This window comes from Bufo gargarizans, chromosome 6 (genome assembly GCF_014858855.1).
Source record: "Bufo gargarizans isolate SCDJY-AF-19 chromosome 6, ASM1485885v1, whole genome shotgun sequence".
NCBI lineage: Eukaryota > Metazoa > Chordata > Amphibia > Anura > Bufonidae > Bufo > Bufo gargarizans.
In genome coordinates this window covers 245,729,084-245,741,948 of record NC_058085.1, presented here as the reverse complement: position 1 = coordinate 245,741,948, position 12,865 = coordinate 245,729,084, and the positions used below count along the sequence as shown (strand labels likewise).

Here is a 12,865-nt window from a genome sequence, read left to right as displayed (position 1 = left end):
ATTCCGGAACACATGCCGGATCCGGCATTATTTTCAATTGAAATGCATTAATGCTGGATTCGGCACCAAGTGTTCCGGCAAAACGGATCCGGTTTTCCGGTCTGCGCATGCGCAGACCTTTAAAAATGAAAAAATATAAATACCGGATCCGTTTTTCCGGATGACACCGGAGAGATGGATCCGGTCTTTTAATGCATTGGTTAGAAGGATCCGGATCCATCTACAAATGCTATCCGTTTGCACATGGATTTCCGGATCCGGCAGGCAGTTCCGGCGATCTTCACAACGTAAGTGTGAAAGAACCCTAAGGCCTCTTTCACACGGGCGTTGCGGGAAAATGTGCGGGTGCGTTGCGGGAACACGCACAATTTTTCCGCGTGAGTGCAAAACATTGTAATGCTTTTGCACTCGTGTGATAAAAACGCGCATGTTTGTAGATTGGATTATTTTCCCTTATAACATGGTTATAAGGGAAAATAATAGCATTCTGAATACAGAATGCATAGTACAATAGGGCTGGAGGGGTTAAAAAAAATAAGAAAATATTTTAACTCACCTTAATCCACTTGATCGCGAAGCCCGGCATCTCCTTCTGTCTTGATCTTAGCTGTGTGCAGCAACAGGACCTGTGGTGACGTCACTCCCGTCATCACATGATCCATCACATGATCTTTTTTTACCATGGTGATGGATCATGTGATGACCGAAGTTACGTCACCACAAACAATTTTACTATGCATTCTGTATTCAGAATGCTATTATTTTCTCTTATAACCATGTTATAAGGGAAAATAATAATGATCGGGTCTCCATCCCGATCGTCTTCTAGCAACCGTGCATGAAAATCGCACTGCATCCGCACTTGCTTGCGGATGCTTGCGATTTCCACGCAACCCTATTCATTTGTATGGGGACTGCGTTACGTGAAAAACGCTGACTATAGAGCATGCTGCTATTTTCACGCAACGCACAAGTGATGCGTGAAAATCACTGCTCATGTGAACAGCCCCATAGAAATGAATAGGTCGGTTCAACTCACGCATCGCATCCGCGCGGTATACTCGCCCGTGTGAAAGGGGCCTAAGACTTTCATTTCTAGGAAATGGTCATGTCAATGCTACAAAATGCAAATACATTTTCTACAACTTTGTGGCAATAGTTTGGGGAAGGCCCTCCCCTGTTCTAGCATGACTGTTCACCTTTGCAGGAAGCAATATCCAGAATGGCATGATCTGATAAGTTTGAGAATGTTGTAGAGAAACTCAGGTGGCCTGACCTCAATCATGCTAAACACTTGAGCGATAAATGGGAACACTGATTGAAAGCCTGATCTTCTCATCCAACATCAGTGCCTGCAGTGCAGTTTCTAGGTAAAATTTCTCTCAGGGCGAGTGTCAAAAAAACTCCCCCCCCCCCCATCAAAACTGCTCGATGAAATCATATCAGAAGAGTACTTGCAACCGTCTCACCATATATTTTTTTTTTTAGAGCACACAAGATTTATTTAGAACAAAAGAAAATAATAAATTACTGCTTAAACTGCTAAAAGTCCTAGGCAGAGTGATAGAGAAGAACAGTAGTCATGAAATACAATCATCAATAATGTGCAAAACCAAAAAACTGTCACTGTTAGCATTTAATAACTAACTAAAACCCAATCACAGCAGGTCTCAACTAATACACGCAAGTAAATGTACAAAAACCAAGTAACATATAAAACCAGTTTCAAAGCATAGATGGCAAGGCTCATATGGAAGAATGCAGGGAATGCTTCAAAACCGACTGAATTTTGAGAAACCAATGATGCACACCTCTTGCCTGATAAAGTGCTTTGTGATACAGGAGAATGGCATTAACCAACCAGACCAACCAGATGGAAAAAGTTTTATGAAAAATCCTCCTTTCTAGACTTTGCAGCTGCAAAAGCATCTATAGCTGCTGAATAGTCTAGCTTTTCAGCTAGTTCACTTTCAATGGAAAGAATTGCAAGTGATGATAACCTTTCATCCGTCATTGTGGTACGTAGATATGTTTTTATCAATTTAAGTTTGCTGAAGCTCCTTTCACTACTTGCAACGGTAATGGGAATAGTCAGCAAAATCCTCATTGCAATCCATATATTTCTGTAAAGATCATGTGAGTGTGTGTGATTTATGAGTTCCAAAACTTCCAAAGGTGTAATTGAAGATTGGGAAATCATTGGCTGAATTTGTTTCAGCTCTTCAAACAATTGTTGCCCATCGATGTCACTCTGTTTCCCTTCAAGGTCTACCCCTGTAGGCTGGGTTAAAATGTCTTCTAATGTCTTGCACATATTTTGTAGTGTTTCTTTTTCTGGCAAACTCATAATGTTGTACAAAAAGCCCCACAGTTGATTGTGTTTAGATAGCTGGGAGAAACACCTTTCCAATGAAACAGTCATGTTGTCTATCAAGGGATAAAAAACGGATATTTTGAAATGCTCTTCTGCATCAGTAATAGTTTCATCTTGACTCTCATAGGTAAACAATCTTTTTTTCTTGCTAGGTCTTTTTCTTGTCATAAATTGTGCTTCAATGCCCAAGGCCAAGGCTATTTCTATGGCAGCAATCTTTGCAGATTCGTATCCAGAATCCCAAAATTTCTTGACAAATGCAGTACAATTTTGTAACAAATTATTAAAACGAGTTATTTCCATGTCTCTGGACTGCATGGATTTACTCACAATGTGTACCTGAAAGAGAAGATCATACCATATGATAAGAGTGACAATGAAGCTGAAGTCCTCCATCATTGCAGAAAGAGATCTTGCTTCTGAAGCAAGAGTGTGATCATCAAGATTTTCTTCTAAGTCTAAAAGAGCATCATGAATTTCGACATATTGATATCTTACTGCTTTTAAGCTCTCGACTCGACATTTCCAACGTGTAGCACACACTTTCTTCAGGGTGAGATGCTTGACATGATCACTAATAATACACCACCGTTTAGAAGATGAGGCAAACAGTGTGTAAAGTCTCTGCAAAACACCAAACAGATTGACAGATTTCACTGATGACTTTGAAGCATCACCAGTAACTAAATTTAAACTATGACAACCGCATGGGTTGAAAAATGCCCGAGGGTACTGTTGTAAGATTCTTGACTGTACTCCTTTGTTCATGCCAACCATGTTGGCACCGTTGTCGTATCCTTGTCCTCGGCAATTGTTCATATCCAGGCTGCATTTAGAAATTTCCTCTAAAAGGAGGCTAGCAAGACCTTTACCAGATGTGTCACTAGCAGGGCGATAGCCAATAAAGTGCTCCCTTATTATAACATGTTCACTATCAATGTCAACAAACCGTAAGGTGTACGATAGTTGCTCTGTATGACTCGCATCATGTGTGCAGTCGAACATCACAGAACTTAGCTTTTTTGGCTTTTTCTAAAAAACAGTTTTTCACCTGAGAGGCCATTAAGTTGATTATTTTGTTTTGGATTATATTTCCACAGTAATGTGCATGGACTTCTTTTGAGGTAACTCGTTTTAAGTGATCTCGCATTACTGGTTCAAACTTGCCAAGAAGCTGGATAAGCCCAAGAAAAAGTCCATTATTTGGTGTATACAATTTATTTGATGAGCCCCGAAAAGCTAAATTATTAGTTGCCAAATATACAGTTACTGCTATAATTCTTTCCAACACTTCTCTCCAGCGATTACGTTCTTGTGTAATCTGGGCTTGCAAATCTGTATCGATGCCTGCATTTTTTTTAAGGCTGTTCTCTGCATCAATCCACAAATGACGTGCTTTTATATGTGCACTAGATAATTCATGAGATGAAATGTAATCACCAACATGTTTCCAGTTGTTAATGCCTTCAGTTCCAAGTTTAGATTTTGGATTAGGATCAAACAATTTACAGCAAAAGCAGTAAACTCTGTCTGCGGAAACAGAGTACTGAAGCCATCGCCTAAGTACCTGCTCCTTGTTGGGTAGCACAACGTAACCATAGAATGATGAAAAATTACGGTTGTCCCTGTCTTGGGGTACACAAAATTTGAAGCAGGTAAGGGCTATGGTCCTTGCAAGACAATGTGGTCTCGCATACGACTGTTCATTGATTTTGGCCATAATGAAACATCTTGTTTGGGGAAAGCTGTCTTATTTTGTGAACTTTGTGGGAGTTCAGGTGCTTTTACAGAATCCCTTTCTTCAACACTACTTTCTGGTTGAGGACAGGACAATGCATCTATGTTTTCTGGTTCAGATTGCTCAGTTTCTGATGGAAATTCTGGGCCACATATTTCAGGTTCAGGTGTAGAGAGCACACTACTTGAAGTCTGCTGCACATGTCCAGATAAAGTACCATGTTCTTGAAGTGACAAAGTGGTCTGACCTTCAGAATCTTTTGGTGCAGTTTCAGTAGAAAGATTCTGTTGATTTTGATTAGCTGCTGGACTTTCCTTCTGCAAGAACATAGCCATGAATTTAGCACCTTTCTCATCTTCACTCTTCTCTTTCTGTTTCCTTTTAATTGTGCGCCTGAAGGCTTAGGCAGTGGCAAATTGTATAAAAGAATTAGGTACTTAGGTAAAGTTCTAATGTAGTTGCTACTTACATACTAAGAATGTAGTATGCCTGGTAGGACTACCGAGATTCGCCAGCTTTCCTTGTCCAGATGGAAAGCCTTTCGAAGTCTATTTAAATCTGTATTGCCACCTGGGTAGCTGCTGAAAAAATGTAATTTTCTTAGTGAAGTGATGGTCAGAAGCATACATTACAGGATAAGGGAAGTTGTGAACCATCCAATGTAAGTGTCCCATGAAGATCCATACAGAAGCCTAACAAGAACTCCAGATTTCTCCATTGTAGTGAAAACATTACTTATTTTCCATCTTGTACCAACTTCTGCACTTGGGTAGGTTTCACACAAACTGTGCGTAATCGCATACTTCGTGACACGTTTTTGATTCTGCATTTTTTACCTATGTTTGCATTTTTAGGTTACTGAATGAAGAGAAACTGCCTCATCATTGAATTACATTTTGGCCGTGGAGAAAACAGGAATTTCAAAAAAAATAAAAAAATAAATGAATGCAAAAAGCCCATAGACATGCATTTTGTGAATGCCTGTTACAGGGTTGCGTCTTATGTTTGTCTTCATCTGCAGTGTTATTGTCAAGAATATAATCCCAATTTGGAGATCCAGTCATGTTTGTTTATTGTTGCTTGCAAAATTATAAAGAAAAGAAGACGCTTCCATGTACAAAATGTTCTTTCGTGATCACAGAGTCCTTAAAGAAATCGGATCTTAGTCATGGAGCCACGCTGTCATTGGAAGTCTTCGGCCCACAATGCATCAATAGTCGTACTGAGACACCAGGGTACTTCATTAAAAATAGATCAAATATAATATAGTAAACAAAATAGCTAAACTCGCCAAGAAGTGAGTACTCAGCATACGTCGCATCTGCTTTTATAATGACAACGCGGGGACCCGAGCAGTGACTATACTACCACATGGGGCCCCACTCACTTAGTATAATCTTGATGACTTGCCTAATGTGTAACACAGTACACTAACTAGGCGCTAGGCATAATAAAAAAAATAATCTTTCATCCAGCCCTGGGCAGCTGGGCCCTGTAGGCTTACCTCCTTATTTATTACTTTACTTTAGGCTAGCATTTATAGCAGCCACACAGACTGCCAACAGTCAAGTCCCACGTGAGGTAGGAGGGAGAAGGCAGGCAGGCCTGGAGAACGGGCTCAGCGTGACTACTATGTAACATGCCCGCGCCGCCTGCTTCATTCATAAAGTCGGCGGCGTGCGTGTGACCTAGTGACTCACGCTGCGCTCGCCCGTCCTCCCTCCTGCCTGCGGCGCCTCCTCCCTGAGCTCCCTATCCAGCCGGTCCCTACAGCAGTGAGCAGCGGCAACTCTAGGAGCAATATTTAGGGGGGGGGGGGGGGCACAGAAGATACACAGTCAAAAATGGGGGGGCACTAATAATTTTCACCAGTTAATCATACTGAAAAAAACTAAATAAGTATATATAAATAAGATAAAATACGAGAGTATTGCGATATGCAGAGATACCTTTTTATTCATTTATTTATTTTATTGATACACCATGCTGTACAGTATATACAGGATGTACAGGATTATAATATATGCCGTACAGCATGGTGTATGAACTATGCTGTATATTGGCATGGTGTATGGATATGTACATTGTTTCGCATGGTGTATGAATTATACTGTATATTGTATGGCATAGTGCAAGGATTACTGTATACTGTACATAAAATGTATAGAGGTTACACCATGCCGAACAATATAACCTCTGTGCCATGCTGTACAATAAACAGTATAACCCCTACACAATGTAGCGGTATACTGTATATTGTGTGGCACGGTGTATGCTATATGTGTATAACAAACATACTCCACCTGAAAACTTACAGTTACTTGGCTTGGACCTTGGGGATCTCGGACACCACTTCGGCTGGGGGGCAACGTCTAAGAACATGCCGTCCACTGGGCAGTATGTTTTTTTGGTTCTTCCTCTTCAGACTCTGTACATGAGGTAACAAGGGGTAATATAACTAAGGGGTATCAGGGTACATTATTATACAGGGCAGGGTAATATAACTCAGGACTAGGCCTATCAGACATCATACAGTTATAATGACACTAGGGCTGCAGCTAACGATTATTTGAATAATCGATTCGTTGTCGATAATTTCATCGATTAATCAGGAAAAAAACTAAAAATGACAAAAAAGGGGTTTATATAATCTTACTTGAAAAATTATTAAAACAAATTGTGAATGCCACTGTTATGGAGGATCTGTGGATGGCACTATTATGGGGAGATCTGTGGATGGCACTGTTATGGGGAGGGGGATCTGTGGATGGCACTGTTATGGGGAGGGGGATCTGTGGATGGCACTGTTATGGGGAGGGGGATCTGTGGATGGCACTGTTATGGGGAGATCTGTGGATGGCACTGTTATGGGGAGGGGGACCTGTGGATGACAATGTTATGGGGAGGGGGACCTGTGGATGACTATGCTATGGGGGGGATCTATGGATGACACTATATAGCATCTTATGCTATATGTGTCATCCACAGATCCCCCTCCCCATAACATTGTCATCCACAGGTCCCCCTCCCCATAACATTGTCATCCACAGATCTCCCCATAACAGTGCCATCCACAGATCCCCCTCCCCATAACAGTGCCATCCACAGATCCCCCATAACAGTGCCATCCACAGATCCCCCTCCCCATAACAGTGCCATGCACAGATCCCCCTTCCCATAACAGCCCTGGCCCCGCCGCTCACAGCAGTATTCCTTAACCGGCAGTAACTTTTACTTTACTTTACTTCTGCTTTTACCTTACAATAAAGCTCCAGTAACAGGCAGAGCAGGCGGCGGCGTAACGTCACTTACTCACGTGACGCGCCTGCTCCACCTACTTTATGAATGAAGCAGGCGAGCATGCGCGTCACGTAAGTGGCGTTATGCCGCCGCCCGATCTGCCTTTTACTAAAGCTTAATTGTAAGGTAATAAAGATGCAGTGATCTAAAGTTCAAGGACCCGCAGGCATAGCGCCTGACCGCCCGCTCCCGCCCGCATAGCAACGAATCGGCCGATTATTCGATAACGGGATTCGTTGACAACGAATCCCGTTATTGAATATTATCTATAACGTTGATTAATCGTTGCAGCCCTAAATGACACCCACAGCAGCCTCCATTCTAAATAATGTCCATAGTGATCCTTATTAAAAATAATGTCCCCCACAGTGGCCCCCATTTTCATGACCCCGCATCGGCCCCCGCACGGACGACCCAAATTGCACGGACGGTCACAGTGACCCACTGTCCCACAGATTCAGGCTCTCACTCACAGCAGGCTTCTTTCTCAGCACTGCTCCGGGCGGGCGGTAACAGACAGGCAGGCAGTGCGGGCGGCGGTGCTCACCTCACTCACTGTATGTCACGTGGCGCGTGACGTACAGTGAGTGAGCACCACCGCCCGCAGAGCCTGCCTGTGAGGGACATTATTTTTAATAAGGATCACTATGGACATTATTTAGAATGGAGGCTGCTGTGGGAACTGTATAATGTCTGATAGGCCTAGACTAGTCCTGAGTTATATTACCCTGTCCTGTATAATAATGCACCCTGATACCCCGTAGTTATATTACCCCAGAGGGGTAATATAACTAAGGGGACAGGGTATCAGGGATAGGTACATTATTATACAGGGCATGGGCAGGGTAATATAACTCAGCTCAGGACTAGGCCTATCAGACATTATACAGTAATGACACCCACAGCAGCCTCCATTCTAATGTCCATAGTGATCCTACCTTATTAAACTTAATGTCCCCCACAGTGGCCCCCATTTTCAGAAATCAGATATCTCCCACAGTGGCCAGCGCCCCCCATTGTAATTAATGCCCACCCACCCACAGACCACAGTGTCCCCATACCGTCCCCATTATAGAATTTGTGTTGTAACCTAACCACATTGAACACCTCTGAAGTCTGGACTGTCACTCTCCAGTCTCTCACAGCAGTGCTTCTTTTCAGCACTGTTCAGGGGCGGGCGGTAAGGCAGTGCGGCGCCGGCGCTCACTCACTTACTGTACGTCCCGCGCCGCCTAGTGGGAGGAGCAGGCGCATGATGTCAGAAGTGAGCGCCGTCCGCACGTACTGGAGGAGGTACGTACGGACACTGTAAGAGACTCGGCAGGAGAGATATCAGAGGGGGGGCCCAGGGCGCACGAGACGAGACTAGTAAATGTAATAATAACAGAAGAACGACAACAAGAGGGCGCCCCTGCTGGCGCCCCCCTTCTGACAGCGCCCCGGGCGGCCGCCCGGCCCGCCCGGTCCTAGAAACGGCCCTGAGTGCCTGAACTCATAAAATCCTTTTCAACTGAATCATTTAAAAGTTCACACAAACTCCAAAATCCTGTGCAAAGCCTTGGAGGCTGAACTACATATCAATGTACATAGTTTTGGAATGGGATGTCTAACAAGCTGATATAGGTGTGATGGTGAGAAGTCCACACATTTCTAGCTATATAGTGTATGCGCAAGGTGGGTGGACAGTATATACTGTATTGATACAGCTGAGAGGAGAGGTGGACAGTATATAGTCTATAAGGCAGTGGAGATGTGGACAGTATATAGTGTATGAGGCAGTGGAGAGGTGTACAGTATATAGTGTATGAGGCAGTGGAGAGGTGTACAGTATATACTGTATGAAGCAGTGGAGATGTGGACAGTATATAGTGTATGAGGCAGTGGAGATGTGGACAGTATATACTGTATGAGGCAGTGGAGATGTGGACAGTATATACTGTATGAGGCAGTGGAGATGTGGACGGTATATACTTTATGAGGCAGTGGAGAGGTGGACGGTATATAGTGTATGAGGCAGTGGAGAGGTGGACGGTATATAGTGTATGAGGCAGTGGAGAGGTGTACAGTATATACTGTATGAGGCAGTGGAGATGTGGACAGTATATAGTGTATGAGGCAGTGGAGAGGTGGACAGTATATACTGTATGAGGCAGTGGAGAGGTGGACAGTATATACTGTATGAGGCAGTGGAGAGGTGGACAGTATATACTGTATAATGCAGTGGAGATGTGGACAGTATATACTGTATGAGGCAGTGGAGAGGTGGACAGTATATACTGTATGAGGCAGTGGAGATGTGGACAGTATATAGTGTATGAGGCAGTGGAGAGGTGGACAGTATATAGTGTATGAGGCAGTGGAGAGGTGGACAGTATATAGTGTATGAGGCAGTGGAGAGGTGGACAGTATATAGTGTATGAGGCAGTGGAGAGGTGGACAGTATATAGTGTATGAGGCAGTGGAGATGTGGACAGTATATACTGTATGAGGCAGCGGAGATGTGGACAGTATATACTATATGAGGCAGCGGAGAGGTGGACAGTATATACTGTATGAGGCAGTGGAGAGGTGGACAGTATATACTGTATGAGGCAGTGGAGATGTGGACAGTATATAGCTGTATGAGGCAGTGGAGATGTGGACAGTATATACTGTATGAGGCAGTGGAGAGGTGGACAGTATATACTGTATGAGGCAGTGGAGAGGTGGACAGTATATACTGTATAATGCAGTGGAGATGTGGACAGTATATACTGTATGAGGCAGTGGAGAGGTGGACAGTATATACTGTATAATGCAGTGGAGATGTAGACAGTATATACTGTATGAGGCAGTGGAGAGGTGGACAGTATATACTGTATGAGGCAGTGGAGATGACATGTGGACAGTATATAGTGTATGAGGCAGTGGAGAGGTGGACAGTATATACTGTATGAGGCAGTGGAGAGGTGGACAGTATATACTGTATGAGGCAGTGGAGAGGTGGACAGTATATACTGTATGAGGCAGTGGAGAGGTGGACAGTATATACTGTATAATGCAGTGGAGATGTGGACAGTATATACTGTATGAGGCAGTGGAGATGCTCTGGATACAGCAGGCGAGGCAGAAGGTTTATTGCACACGATGAAGGTGCCCCCTGTAGACAGTAATATACGGGGGAGGACTGGGGGAAGTGAACACATAATTTACACAGCAGATACATATGAGGATATGATATGCAGCCCCGCAGCACACTCGCACTCACAGAGCCGTCTCTATGAAGTCTAAACGCAGTTTCTCCTCGAAGAGATGATGTCACCGGAAGGGCGGGGCTTGCCTAGAAGGGGCGGGGCCTCCTGAGATGAGCGAGTAGTGCAGTATGCTAGTGAAGGGAAGAGTAGATGTTCTCTGTGGGGAGTAATGGTTTTACATGGGACTGTATGGTGAGGGGCGCTGAAGGAAGGGTATCCATATGTTTGACATGGAACTGTTTGTTGGAAGAGATTGAAGAGAGGGGAGTCATGTGTTTTACATCGAATCATACATTGCATGGGTATATTTTAAATGAGACTGTATGTTGCAGGGGACTGATGTTTTTACATGGGACTGTATGTTGGAGGAAGGGGAGTGATGTGTTTTACATGGCACTCTATGTTGGGGGCTCAAGGAAGGGTTTTTCGTTTTTGTTTTATTATTCCCAGAGCCATAACTTTTTTACTTTTCAGTTCACATAGTGATATGAGTAGGGGAGAGCGAACTTGTGTTTTCAGGTTTATCTAATAATTCTGTAATGGATTCCGCTACAAGTTATGGTCCGTGGTAGTGGAATCCATAACGGAATTATTAGATAACCTGAACTTGAAAACACAAGTTCACTCAACACTACTTTCTGCCACCGTTTAATATTACAATCAGTGAAGAGCTGGAAAAAAATAATCAAATTGTGTAAAATTGTGGGGAAAAACACGATTCCACCACAGTTTTATGGGTTTTGTTTTTACAGCGTTACCGATGCGTTTCGTTCTCCAGGTCAGTACGACTACAGTGATATCACATACTCTACTCACAAAAAGAAAGATTAATGGCAAATCGCTCACTCCTCTACACATTTGGAATGGGTGCTCTAGTCTCAGCTGATTCCCTCTATCAAACAAAGTATTCACCATACAGTATGAGGCTGGCACTCCCACGTGTCAATAATGGCAAATGTAATACACAATATTTATTTGATGACACAAGATAGGTTCTGATTTTTTGTATATTTAAGATCAGTTTTATGTGGTGGCTGCAGCCCGTATCCTTGATAAAATGACTGGAGGAAAAACATAATGTATAACATAAAAATTTGATAAAGTCCAATGGTAATATCTAAGGTAAAAATGGTGATATAATCCACGTGCAAAAGGTGGTGAAACACAGTTCTGGGCAGATCAACCCAATATACAATACAGCATATAAAATCCGTGCATCTCTTATGCCTGTCCCAGTCTCTTGACTGTATGTTCGGACTGGTTCGCTTGGTATAATATGGCTGTGAGGAGAAAAATCCGGTTTTACTCACGGTATGTTTTCTCAGTCTCTGGCTTGATTTCTCGGCGTCTCACCTTACTCGTGCGCTGCCGCTGGCTCTCTATCGATGTGCTGAGATCTCAAGTCTGTCACGTGACCTTAGGTGGTGCTCACGAGAGGTGGACTTGCGATTCCCGAGTTAGGGTAGCCGGTATTGCGGTCTTTTTATATTATACATTATGTTTTTCCTCCAGTTATTTTATCAAGGATACTGGCTGCAGCCACCACATAGGTTCTGATTTTTAGTATATCTACTCACAAAAAGTTAGGGATATTTGTCATGACAACAACGTCTCATGCCGCGGCGTGATGACGTGAGGGACACGTCTCGCTCTCCCTCTGCGCTAGCCTCCTCCCTCCATGTCTCTGAGCCGAAACAGCTGATGCCCTGACGCTGAGTCCTGGCGCGGCTTACCCTCCTTTCCTGCTCTGCTGGTTTGTCTGCCGACGGCTCGTCTGCTGCTGGCTGAAGGTGGTTCTCCCGGTCTGTGGTTTCGGCTGGTCCTGGGGGTCCCCTGGTCTTCTCCTCCGGCGGCTTCTGGTTCTCAGCCCTGGTGTACGGTGGCTGCCGGCGCTTGCCCGAGTCGACTGTTTTTTTTTCCTACAAGTTCGTTGCCTGCCCTCTGCTGGTGGTTCCTGGAACTTCATCCTCGTTCCTCCCTGCTACTTTCTTTTTGCCTGGTCCGGGTCTCTGCCTTGCTGCTGGAGCCAAGTACTTCGCGGTTCGCGGATTTTCTGGCCCATCTGTTATCCGGGCGACCAGCATCTATTACCCGGTGACCTGTAAAGACTCCTCGTTTCCTCTCTTCTGGCTGGCCCTGGATTTCCTGCTTGATCCGTGGCGCACACTGGGACTTCGAGCGTACTGGTCACGTGAGAAATATTGCTATCCGCTAATTGTG

The 12,865-nt window shown here is 44.0% G+C and overlaps 1 protein-coding gene across 2 annotated transcripts in view; it reads right to left on the bottom strand.

Annotated features, from left to right (window-relative positions):
* LOC122940583 (oocyte zinc finger protein XlCOF8.4-like) overlaps positions 1 to 12,482 on the bottom strand; it is a 33,746-nt gene extending 21,264 nt beyond the window's left edge. The window contains exons 1-2 of one of the 2 annotated variants that reach the window (XM_044297219.1): positions 12,379 to 12,482; positions 6,428 to 6,540 (exon numbers count right to left, since the gene is read on the bottom strand). The gene's annotated coding sequence lies outside the window, so the exon portion shown is untranslated. Of the gene's footprint in view, positions 1 to 6,427; positions 6,571 to 12,378 lie in introns of those variants that run through there. The other variant, XM_044297220.1, reaches the window with a different exon arrangement.
* Between the last annotated feature and the right edge of the window lie 383 nt (positions 12,483 to 12,865).